The sequence below is a fragment of the Balaenoptera borealis genome (genome assembly GCF_965194805.1).
Source record: "Balaenoptera borealis genome assembly, chromosome: 15".
Taxonomy (NCBI): Eukaryota; Metazoa; Chordata; class Mammalia; order Artiodactyla; family Balaenopteridae; genus Balaenoptera; species Balaenoptera borealis.
In genome coordinates, this window is record NC_138871.1 from 66,128,500 (window position 1) to 66,142,001 (window position 13,502).

A 13,502-nucleotide genomic window follows, 5' to 3' on the forward strand; every position below is an offset into this window, starting at 1 on the left:
TTCACACCATAAACAAAAATAACATAAACAATAATACAACCCATTCCTATTTCACACCATAAATAAAAATAATTAACAGGAAGATTAAAGTCCTAAATATGAAAAACAAAAATTTTAAACAAGGGAATGCTGAGGATAGGGAGAATATCCTTATGACTGTAGGATAGAAAAGAGTTGTTTGTTGTTGTTTTTTAAACAAAATTAAAGCATACATGCAAGAAAATGACATTTGATTATGTTAAAGTTTAAAAATTCTGTACATCCAAAACTTCCATAAACAAAGTGAAAAAACAAGCTGCAGATTGGAACACTATATTTGCAAATGCAAATGAATGACAAGGAATTAGTTTCTTGAGTAAAGAACTCCTACAAATCAATACAAGAAAGACAACCCAATATTGTAAAATACTACTACTACTACTACTAATGATGATGATGACATAGGGTATTAACATACACAAGAGTCCTTTACAGAAAAGGAAAGTTGAAGAGCCAACAAATGTATGAAAAGATGCTCCACTTCATTGGTAATCAGTGATGAAAACCATAATGGGGTACAATTAGATTGGCAAGTTAAGAATTCTGAGAATGTTAAACACTGGGCAAGATGTGAAGCAAAAGGGAAGTTCTGGTAAAAGAATATGTTGCTGTATCCACTTAGGAGAGCAGTTTGGAAGTTTATATTGAGGTAGAAGATGCACATGCCCTAGGACCTCCTAATTCTGCTCCTAGGTAAAATTTCCTTTAGAGAAATGTTACTTGTGTGCACAAGGCACTAAGAGAAAGAATGTTCATAGCTACCTTGTATGTAATACCAAATATCTGGCAACAACCTAAATCCCCCATCCACTGGAGAGTGGGTAAATAACATGTGGTATATTCAGTCAAGTAAATTCTCTACAGCGGTGGAAATGAATAAATTTACAGCTATCTGTATCCCCACAGATGAAGCAGAATGCAAAAGAATACATAAAGATTCCACTGACATAAAATTTTTAAAGAAATCCTATATATATTGCTTAAGGACACACATGTGTGCATGCATGAGCGTGCACACACACACAAATGTAAATTATAATAAAATGCATGGAAACGAAAATCACCAAATTTAGGAGTTGGCATTTTTGTTGGGGTTGGGGAGATGCAAAGTAAGGAAAAAGTGATTATGGAGTACAAACTATTAGTAATGCTTTATTTCTTAAGCTCTTTATTTTTTTTAACACAGGTGCTGGTTACATTAATGTGCATACTTTTTATGAGTCTGAAATGTTTCATAGTATATTTAAAAGATAAATCACCTTGGTCTTATTTTCCTGACTGTAGGCTCATCATGATACGAACATAGTTCCTCATCATGATAGAGAGGTATTACCCCTTTTCCAATCAAGCCTTTATGTTCTAGAATTTGGGCTCTTCTCCATTGGTGTGTGTGTGTAGGAAGAGGGGAGGGTCTGTTGTGGCTCCTTCGTATTTCAGTGGCTCAGGGAAAATAATTTCTTCTAGGCCTTTGTTGGAAAGGAATTAATCTGGTGCTGAGAATGGAATAGGGATGTGGGAGATACTGGTACTGGGATGGAAAAAGTAGTCTGATCAGAGAAAAAGGAGGGGTCCTGGGGACTGGGAAGGTGATTGGGTTTGCGGGATCTTCTTAAGATGTTTAGACAAGTCTCTCTTATGTGGCCATGTCCAGGGTGGTCAAGGCTGGTATAACTGCAGGGGCCTTGAGAGCAAAGCAGAAGTCTCTGTGCTGTGCCAGCCTGGTCAGTGGGGAGATGGCAGTGAGGGCATCCTGGTGATCCTCAAAGAGCAACGGTCTACTAGATAGAGGAGTGCCATCCCCAGCAACAGCATTCTCTAGAAAGAGCAATGCAATGTAAACAATGAACCACACCCCATCCTTGGCATCAGGTAAGGCCAAGGGTTCTTTTAGGAGCCAATGAAGGGGTTAGGAAATCCCATTTCCCACCCATATTGGAAGTTCTTTAGCCAGCCCTGAGGAAGCTCAGGTTAGATTTAATTTACTTTAGAAAAACAGAGAAATGTGATGTTTCTTGTACCTGAATGATTACACATTAATGTCAGAAAGCAGAATAAGCAAAGGCTAGAGACTATTAGGAATAGGTCCAAATCCAAAGAAAAGAGTACATTGTGAGCAGATAATTGGGAGCAAACAGAGCTAGGAGTCTCTTTTTCCCATCTTCTCAAGGGAAAAAAATAACCTCCAAACCAATGGGCCAGACCAAAGGTAAAACAAGGAAACTTAGGTTCCCAAATAAGTGTATAACAGAAGCATTAGCTGAACCTATAAGCTGGGTTATCAGTGTGACGCAGCTTCCAAGAAAATAAACCCCACAGCGGACTGCACTGACAGACTTAAATGGTCGGACCACCGGAGGGAGAAAAATCCCACTGGATGCCAGTTAGGCCACAGCCAGATTTGAGGAACAGCCAAAAGTACTCAGAAGTGAGTGAAATTGAGCTTTCAGATAACCATATTCTATGTCAAGCTGTTTACATGTATGCCAACTCACCTACAGAAAACCTTGCATTCCCTATGCTGTAAAAACGTAAGTATAACTCTATTTTATCTTATATAGGTTTCTGAAAATCAATGAGCACTAAAGTATACTTAGAAAAGATTACACAAAAGTTACTTATATAGAATGTCCATGTTTTAAGAGTATGTATAAGGAACAAAAGAAAGTGTATTAGGGTTCTCCAGAGAAACAGAACCAATAAGAAGTGTGTGTGTGTGTGTGTGTGTGTGTGTGTGTGTGTGTGTGTGTGTATAATATTTTGCTCTTATAAAAAAGATCCCAGAGAGGTTCCTAGTCCTGTCTGCCATGTGAGGATACAATGTGAAGTCTGAACATAAAGAAACAATAGCTGCCAGAGACAAACACTTTAAAAAGCATATCTATGATCCTAAGAAGCCCGTAAGTCTAGGGATGTTTACTATAACAGCAAAAAGCTGAATACATCTCAGTGACCTCGGAGAAAGGGTGAAATTATATTTTAAGTTCTACTTAACAATAGCAATAATAAAATCCCTCTACAAATATTTTTGTTTCTTTTAAAATGTGAGGCCTAAACTCTGACACATACATATATAGATGCAAAGAGATTATTATAAGGAAGTAGCTCACAAGATTATAAAGGCTGACAAGTCCCAAGACATGCAGGGTACGCAGGCAAGCTGAAGACCCAGAAGAGTCAAAGGTGCGGCTCCAGTCCAAAGGCCAGCAGGCTCAACCCAGAAAGAGGTGAGTCTGAGGCCAGGAAAAAACAGATGTCCCAGCTGGAAGGCAGTCAGCCAGGAGGAATTCTCTCTTACTGGGGGCAGGGAGAGGAGAGTAGGCCTTTTTGTCCTATTCAGGCTTTCAACTAATTGACTGAGGTCCACCCACCTTAGGAGGGCAATCTATTTTACTCTGTCTATATTTAAACATTAATCTCATCCAAAAAACATTCTCACAGAACGTTAATATCTGGGCTCCACGTGGCCCAGTCAAGTTTACATATAATATTAACCACCACAAAAGGGAATACATAAAAATGTTATCCATTTATTAGATAATAATAGTTTCACTTGAATTGGCCTTATATTTTGTTATCTCAAATGGCATATTATATTTCCATATTTTATTTTTAAAAATTTTACTGAGTTATAATTAACACACAGTATCACATGTATTTCCATAGCTTCTTTTTCACGTTTTTAGTTTCAATCACTTTTAGTTCCTGTCAAATTAATTTATAAATCTTAATTAATAAAACATTCTATTCTGGAAAACCTAAATAAAGAATTGATACCTTCACTAAATACTTTTAGTAAGGACAAATTTCCAAAAATATTTTCATATTCTAAATGTTTGCTCTGATTTCAAAATCTCTAATGAAGAAAATATACAAGGCTTGATAAGATTTCCAAATTACTTTTGTAGTTCTAGCACTACAGGCTGCCACTGAAACCAAAATATAATTCCAATTATCATTATCACAATTCTAAGCTCTTCATATATTATTTAACTTTCTCAGAAAAATTTTACCTTTATTTGCTATCACAAATTTATGATAATAAATATATAGTTTACTGGGAAAATACTTAAAAGTGATTCATTTATTTACAACTTTATTACATCATTTGGAGATATCTGAATTTAGTGTCTTTGGGCCAAGTTAAAACATCTGGAAATCTTTCTAAAACTTTGGCTAAATTTCCAGATTTTTCCCCAGCATTCCATAGTACTGGCTGTTCAAAACCCAGTAAAATTTCTATATAGTTTTTATTGGAATCATTTCCCTTGAATGCCTGTAATAAATTTTGATATCTTCTCCCAGATGTTACTTTTAGCTCCACAGCATCTAAGTTCATATTTTGCCTTTTAAGTAAATTAAGACACTTGTATGTGTAACAACTGAAGCTGTGCAATTACGACTGAAGTTTTTCTTTCCTGTTTTTGTCAGATATGTTTTACAAGACCATAAATCTAAATTGCAATAAGTCTGTATTAATGTTGTGTTAAACGTTTTACATGCCTAAAGATCTTTGATTGTACCTAACATTAACAACATAGTAGATGGTGTTAACAGTTTGAATGGTATTTAAAAATATTTTTTGTTTGATCAGTTGAAACTCTTAGGTGAAATTCTTAGAAGTCATTATTTCAAATTCTTTATTGTTGAAAATGATTTATGATTATCCTTTTCTTTTCTCACTGATGATTGCAAATCTTTGTTTGAACCATGAGCTTTAAGTGAACATGATGGCTTTTTGGATGAAATATTAGTTTAGCACTTTCAACACTACCATTCTGAACAGTGTTTGCATTCAACATTCATGTCACTTGCAATGTCATGTTTTCATTTCAGAAATGAAAATCATTTGTTTTATTTTATATTAATTCTTACAGAATATCAAAAGACATTTCAGGACGTTTTAAGAAATGTTCCAAGCTATAGCTCATTATCATGTTCTTCCAGCGTTTTAGAATATAAATATCTAAAGCATTTAAAAGGAATGTTAAGAAGCTTAACAACACTTTGCTAACACTCAACCTGGGTGTTTTTTTCTCTCTCCAATTTACGACTTTTAACTCAAACACAATACCTTTACAGAAAGGTGTACATGTTACAATTGTATAGCTTGATACATTTTCATAAACTGAACACGCCCATATGATTAGCACCCAGATAAACAAATAGAACATACCAACATCCCAGAAGCCCCAATCCCCATACCTTCTCTCAGTTATTTCCTTCCCACTCAAGAGTAACCAACAGCCTGTTTTTGTACATTACATAAATAGAATCATAAAGTACGTATTTTTTTGTGTCTGGTTTCTTTTGCTCAACATTAGGTTTTTGAGATCATCCGTAATCTTACACGTAGTTATACATCTTTCAATCTTATTGTAGTCTATTGTGTGACTACACCATAATTTGTCCATTTGGGTTGTTTCCAGGTTTGGATATTACTAATGGCACTGCTATGAACACTCACTGCTCTGACCAATACGGTAGCTACTAGCCAAATGTAGCTCTTTTAAGTTTGAATAAAATTAAATTGAAAATCAGTTCCTCAGTTGCACTAACCACATTTCAAGTGCTCAGTAGTTACGTGGCTAGTAGCTACTGTATGGACAGCACAGAATAGAGCATTCGCATCACTGCAGCAAGTCCCGTTGCACAGTGAATTCACGCGTTGGTGAACATATGAAATTGCTGGGTCAAAAGCTATGCATATGTTCAACACTGACAGATAGCAGATAGTGCCAAATAATTTTGGGCTGTTCATTATTGTTATAAATTCTTCTATTTTAAAATATTAAACCACTATTTACTTTTCACCTAAGAATTACAATGCACTAAAACAGTAAAACCAAATAAAAAATTAAACTATTTAGGAGCAGTAGCAACTGTTAGAACATGGAATGATTCATAGGTAATACACAAGGCAGTGACATTATTTACTATTATTTACCATAATTTACACAGGCCAAGCTAACAGATGTTGCAAATGTTTCTCAGATGTCATTACAACAAAAGGTCCGTTATCAATGGCTGTCACAGAAGAACTAATGAACTTATATTAGAATTTAAACAATCTATTTATTTTAGTGCTATGACAGTTACAGTAATACTATTTACCACTGGTACAAACTTCAGTATTTTAACTGAGACAGCCATGCTTGTGTCTATCAGCTAAATATCAGATCTGCTCATAATCCCAATTAACACTGGATATTATCAATCTTTTAAAGTTTTGGCAAACTGAGAGGCCAATGTTGTTGTTGTCTAAACTGTATTTAACCATGAATGAATTTGTGCACCTGTACATACATATGTTGGTCTTTATCATTTCTCCCCTCTTGAGTTGCTCATTTATATTCCTTGTCCATTTTAAATTATCAATTTATACTTCTACTATTATATATTATATACTATACGATTGCCCATGTATATCCTTTGCCCATTTAAAATTACTAATTTGTAAATGTTCTTTTTATATTAAGGAAATTAGCCTTTTGTCTACATGTCTTACAAATATTTCCCTCCAATTTGTAGTTTATCTTTTTCCTATAGAATTGTTTTAAATGATATGTAGTCAAGTTTCTTAATCTCTTCTTTTTTGGCTTTTGTATTTTATGTCATGCTTTGAAAGCCTTACCTTCTCAAAGAGTATATGAAAAACTAATTCCTGTTTTTTTCTTTGTTTTTAAAATACTTGATATATCTGTAATTTACTTTGGCATAAGAAGTACAGATCTAGCCTTGTATTTTTCTAAGTGGCCTATAATGTTTTTGTTATACACTGCTAGTTACCTACCTGGCATCCATTCTTCCTTACTAACAGAATGTGACTTTGTTTAGGGCAGTAACTGTGCCCAGCTTAAAATACTTTCCCAGACTCTCTTGCAGCAAGGGGTGGCCAAGTGATTCAGCTCTGTCCTGAGATATAAGGGGAAGTCACTGAATGTGGCTTCCAGACAGATTTTTAAATAAAGGCAATTTTGACTGACATGCTCCATTTGACCTTCACCTTTCTTCCTGCTTGGAATCTAGATGTAATACCTAGAGGTGAAGCAGCTATCTTGAGACAAGGATGAAAGCCACTCACCAAAAATGGCAGAGTGAAAAGATAAAAGGAGCCTGAGTCCTTGATGACATTAAGCTGCCATATTAGTTCTGTATTATACACCCTTGGATTACTTATGAGAAAAATAAACTATTTACTGAAGCCATTGATCATAAGGTTGTTTCTTGCAAACAAATACATTCCTATTGATGCAATATCTCACTTATTTAATAATCCATCTTTTTATACCAATTTGGCATGCTACCTCTATCACATACTAACTTCCTATATACAATTGAGTATGTTTCTGGAAACCCTCGTTTCATTGATGTAAATGACTTCAGTTTAATAGCTACTATTTACTGAATACTAGGATGATTCTATATGCTTTATATTAACTAGATCGCTTAAACCTCACAACAGCCCTTTGAACCTTAATTATTCAATATTAATGTGTAGCACTTGTAAGCCTAGAGCTAATAGTGGATTTTTAAAAGTGGAATGGAAAAGATCAAAAAGGAAAGAGAAAGAAAGGGTGTTTCAATTATCTATATGATGGATTACAGTAGAAGGCAACTATCTATGTTGCTCTCTTAACTGGCAACACTGTTGTTCCACGTTGTAATGGAAAGAGCACTAGACTTAAGGTTTGAAGACATAAGCTCTTATTCCAACTTTGCTGGTCAACAGTGTTACTTTAGACAAGCCTTCCTTAGGCTTTAGTTTCCTCATCTGTATAATGACGTATGATTACACTCATTAGTGATCTCTAGAGTTTTGCCTAACTTTAACAATCTATGAAAGACTATAATTAAGCTATTGGTTTTGAAATTCACTGGATCCGAATTTGATTTCGGGATTCAATGACCAGGTTCATGTATTCATTCAACAAAAGTACTGAGGATACACTGATGAACGTGTCAGAAAATGTCCCTGCCCCAAGAAAGCTTACACTATAGTGGAGGAATTAAAAAACAAAAACAACACCTAGACACCAAGAGTAGTAGTACTACAAATGAAATAAGCCATGATGTAATAGAGATTAACTGGGGCACATGGTTGGACAGTTACAAGATTAAGGGAAGATTTCTCTGAAGAAATGGTTATGAAGTTTGTATAACATGAAGATGGCTATGGCATAATAATACATGAAAAAGTAAAATGCAAAGTGGCAATTTACGTTAAAACAATTATAACAATGTAAGGACGCACTGTAACACACATACAGAAAAGTACATGAAACATGCAGCTTAATAAATCATTAAAAACCACCCATTAGGGCTTCCCTGGTGGCGCAGTGGTTGAGAATCTGCCTGCCAATGCAGGGGACACGGGTTCGAGCCCTGGTCTGGGAAGATCCCACATGCCGCGGAGCAACTAGGCCCGTGAGCCACAACTACTGAGCCTGTGCGTCTGGAGCCTGTGCTCCGCGACAAGAGAGGCCGCAATAGTGAGAGGCCCGCGCACCACGATGAAGAGTGGCCCCCACTTGCCGCAACTAGAGAAAGCCCTCGCACAGAAACGAAGACCCAACACAGCCATAAATAAATAAATAAATTAATTAATTAAAAAAAAATTCTTAAAAAACAAAAAACCACCCATTAAAGTCCCTCAAGAGTCTTTCCAAATACAACCCTCCTCCCTCCCCTTTAGGGGTAAGCATTAAGACTTTTTGGTGGTGACTTTCTTGCACATGACTCTATTCATTTTCATTGCATAAGATTCCACTATGTAATTGTACCATTTTAAGTTGATGGATATGCTATGTCCAATTTTTCATGTTACTCTGCACATGTCTTTTGTGGCATATGTACATGCATTTCTGTTGGGGATATATCAAGAGTAGAATTGTAGACCTTGGCCTTAGTTTTAAAAGCACATGTTTCAGATACCGTATTTCTAATCAAAAGCTCTGACAAAGAAAACATGGCTTAGAATGTCAGGTATGGTGTGATACCAATATACCTGCTCGATTTCACAAACGACTAAACTTCAGCCAAACGAGTTTTCATTTCCTTCTACTCACCTATTACCTCTGTCTGTAACAGTCTTCCCTCCCTTCTCTGCTTAGTTAACTTCTACTTATCCCTAAGGATTTCAGCTTAAGCATCATTGCCTCAGGAAGGCTATTCTTGTCTAATTCCTCTGTTACACACTCTCTTGCCACCACAGGCCTTTCTCCATTTGTTGCAATTGTTTTACACTTTGTTAAACTAATTGTCTATCTTTCAAAAAATACTGGCTCATTAGGGTGCATGTGTGGTCTTTGTTGCACATCATTGTATTCCTGCACCTAATGTAGCACCTGGCACATAGAAAGGGGTCAATTAATAGCTGATGAATATCTACTATCTCTTCACATTCAAGTTACCCAACTCGAATGCTGTTTCTTCTGAACGTTTCATTCTTGGGGCCACCACCAGTACCATCCTTGGAAAATAAATTTGTATTAGGCTAAAGAGTTTCCTAAGTCCCATTTAGCAAAGGAGTATGAGGGACTTAGCGCCTAGGCCCATCATCATCAACAAGAATATTTTCACTGTTTTCTATGGAGACACTAAATTATCATGGAGTGTAATTCAGCATAAGGATTACAAAACACATGGGTTGTTTCATTATCAAATGGTGCACACAATATAAGTGATATTTACATAGCAACTGATTAATTCCACAAAAGAAAAATCACTATAAAACCAAGAAAAATGTAGAATTTCAATCATTTATCTTCATCAGTGAGCACTTATTTGTGAATAGCATCAATCTACTTTTATACTAGCTTTTTCTCTTTATTACCAGATGACAAATTTCTCCCATAACCAGTCATTCTGTGTAATTTCATTTGATCCTGTGTAAGTACTTTGGTAAGCTTTTTTTGCTTGTTTGATTTTTAATAAAAATGGCTCAGTGGCAACTACTATAGAAAAACTAAGGTTTCTATTCTTGATAAATCTAATTTACTTATATTCCAAGTGTTAATTTAACAAAATTATTACAGGTAGGAAAGCGTACTTTCCCCACCCCATAGGTATTAATAACCTTCATATACTCTAATTACAAGTAAATTCAAAATATTTCATTAAAATTTTTTTCATATTAATATCTAACTTAAATCTCAGTGACAGCTTTAGTATATCATTGAACTGTTCAGAAGGGCTGTTTCAGGAATTTTTTCCAAGCACTTGTAAATTGCAAATTAAATATCTTCAAAGTAAAAACTTGTGGATATCTTGCTGAAAATCAGAAAAGTTGAAACCAGGGTTACTACTAATACAAAATGTAAAATAGGAAATTATTTTACTAATGCCATCTTAATCATCCTGATATTCTTTCCTTAAATTAACCTCCAAACTGCAACCTCAGCATATCAAAAGAATTTCAAATGAGCAACCTAACCCTAAGCTTCAATAATATATGCTTTGCACAGGGAATAAATATTCTCTTAACCATTTCTCTTCAGACCACTATACCCCATAAGACACAGTAGGGTCTAAAATTGTTATAAAGAAACTGTACAGGAAGAAAGTTTGTTATAAAGAAAATGTATTCACAAGCAGACTTTCTTCAGAAAATATAATGATATCTAGTGCAAAGATATAAGAATGTTTAGTCTTTACTAATGTCAAAAATCATATTTTGGAATTTATTTGAAAAGTGACGACAGATTCTCAAACACACAAAGTACTGTCAGGAGATTAAACAAATGAGGAATAGAGTACTTGTAATTCAGTTTCTAAAAGGAAATCAAAATGTAGTACTAGGTACAAGGGTTCAGTTAAAGAAACCTTTTATGAAAGAGGATAATAAAACACTTATATTGTTTATGTGACTAAAATTTCAGAGAAGAGAATACCTGAGAGTGATTTTTGGCTCTATTAAGACTTATTTCAGACTGCCATGAATTGTATTAACACAAGCCTAAATCCTGTAATAGGGCCTTTTAAACACTCTGAGACACCCTATGGTTCCCCATGATGTGTGTTGTTCTCCTCTGCTGCAAAGAACAAAACAAGAAAACCAATTTGTTCAATTACCAAAAAAAAATGTATGGAAGTAAGACATTTTAACAAAACTTAACAAACGTGTCACAATTTCCTGAAGCCTAACACTAGCTAAAATATGCACTGCTGAAAATGTAAAAGATAAATAAATAACAATCATTTTAAAATACTGTTCTGTTGAATATGAAAAATATTGTTTTTATTTGTTTGTAGAAGCATTATTTTATTCAATGTTTTATTACATCAGAATTTTTTAAATGAACTAAATTTTAAACAATATTTAAACAAAAATATCTACCTCACATTTTAAGTCAATGCAAATTTTCACTAATTTAGAATATTAATATATTAATATTTGGGGAATTTTTGGAAAGAGATATATATAAAACTGTCTTATAGACCTTAGAAATTAGCAGGTTTAGTAATGATTCATAAAACTTTACAAATCTCCCTAAACTGTATTTTAATACAAAGAAAATTATATATAGACTTTGATTTATATTCAAAATTTCAGTTATTTTGTAATCAATTTAAAACAGAAGTAAATGTCTCATAATTCTTTTCTTTTTTTTTTTGAGGATTAACATTCATCAGGATTACTACAACTGAAAACACTTAAAACATGTATACGCACACACAGACACCTAGAAGAGGCTATCTGGGTAATTCTGTTTTAAAAATACTAATGAACTAATAATTAGGTTGGAAATCATGATTTAAAATCAATATGACATAAAATATTATTATATATAAATTCAAGGAGAGGACATTGTAGTCAGCTTACCATTATTAGCTGTAGCAGTACTGTATCTTGCACACATTTACAAGTCATGTTTTCAAACTAACAATCTGTTTTAACTGCTTTGCTCATTAGCACATGAAGACATTGGCTGAGCTTGAAACATTATAAATTGTATTTATATATATCCTAAATTGGACAGGTCCCAAGATTAAATGCTGTTACTTTTAAATACTTTTTTAGAACACAAATATCTCATTTTATCTTACATCATCAGGAATAAACGTGATTCATATAAGTGAACTTTTTATTCACATCTTAAAGAAATGATAGCTTAAAAAATTTTTAAACCATCTTTTTGATGGAGTTGGTCCTAAAATGCCTTGACTTATTGCTTAGTAAAATTCTACTGCCTGGTATGGACCCCTAAGCTTTCTGAGGAAGATTTCAGGGTCAACACTATGACCATCAAATATAATAATCGACTGTAACAAAGTAATGATCTCAGAAACTCCTGAAGTATGACAAATGTTCATTTTACAGTTGCTGCTTCTGTAGCTGTAGATCCTTCCTCACTATTCCATATTATTTTAGGTTCTAGAGGTTCTATCCTTCTGTTGCTTCTAATCTGTTTTCCTAAACTTGTTTAAATAATCAGCATTATGTAATTTTTCCACATTATTCTGGCCCAAAGGTAGCTCCATACTTTTCCTGCAGCTTAAAATAAGTTTTTTTTTTTTCTTTTTTAGGTGGGGGAGGGGAGAGGGGAAAAGGAAGAGAGATGGGCTTGATATTTTGCTAATTTGTAGGCTTACTTCAGAGTTGCTGGATATTTCCTGACACATCAGGTTGCTAAAGGAATACATACCAAGAGGTGGCCATGTTATCATATTGAAGACAGCAGTTAACTCTTCCAGCTGAGACCAGAAAGGATAATATGATAATATGCTAATGGTTATCAGGCATTTGCTATTTTATCGATATAAATTATTTTATCTACTGTACAAACTAAGATTAATTAAACGTACATCTACAGTCTATGAAATTATTTGCCAAAAAAATTTCTTTAGTTAAAATTTCTTAATACTTCCCTTTGCAAATATTATTGTATTCTTGTTAAAGAGTACCCGATACTTGTTAAAATATCAAGTAATACAGGACAAGGTGTTATAAAAACAAAACACACAGCTGGGAAGCATTTTATTTTCTTCTACTTCATATAACATTGTTCAGGACCACAAGACTCTAATGGTCTCTTTCCAGCAACTTTTATGACTTCGGAGTACCACTTAAAAATATTTACTGGTGCTATAAATATTACTGTTTTTCTACATATTGACAATTTTAATGAATGCCATACCCATCATACCTCTTGCTTTTTTGGTCAGAAAGATAAACAGAAACTTTAAATCAAATGTTTAGACATTCAAAAGTGGTTTTTAAAAGCACACCCAAATAAACCAAATCTACATCAGCAACTGTTATAATTAGTTTCAACTGTTATTATTATTAAGAATTCTTAACAAGGACACACTGACTGAAGCATGTATGAGATTTTTAAAATTATATACAATTTAAAAGCAAAATTAAATTTATAAATAAAAAGATTAATGGCCAAATTAAATAAAGTTTAAGCATCAGATTTAAAGTATCTTAATTTTTTGGTTATTCAGAAATACATTTTGTG

General features: G+C 33.9%; 1 protein-coding gene across 1 annotated transcript in view; it reads right to left on the reverse strand.

The window, feature by feature from the left end:
• BIRC6 (baculoviral IAP repeat containing 6) overlaps positions 1-12,838 on the reverse strand; it is a 299,805-nt gene extending 286,967 nt beyond the window's left edge. Inside the window, 1 exon segment of the mRNA XM_082356671.1 lies at positions 10,929-12,838. The gene's annotated coding sequence lies outside the window, so the exon portion shown is untranslated.
• Between the last annotated feature and the right edge of the window lie 664 nt (positions 12,839-13,502).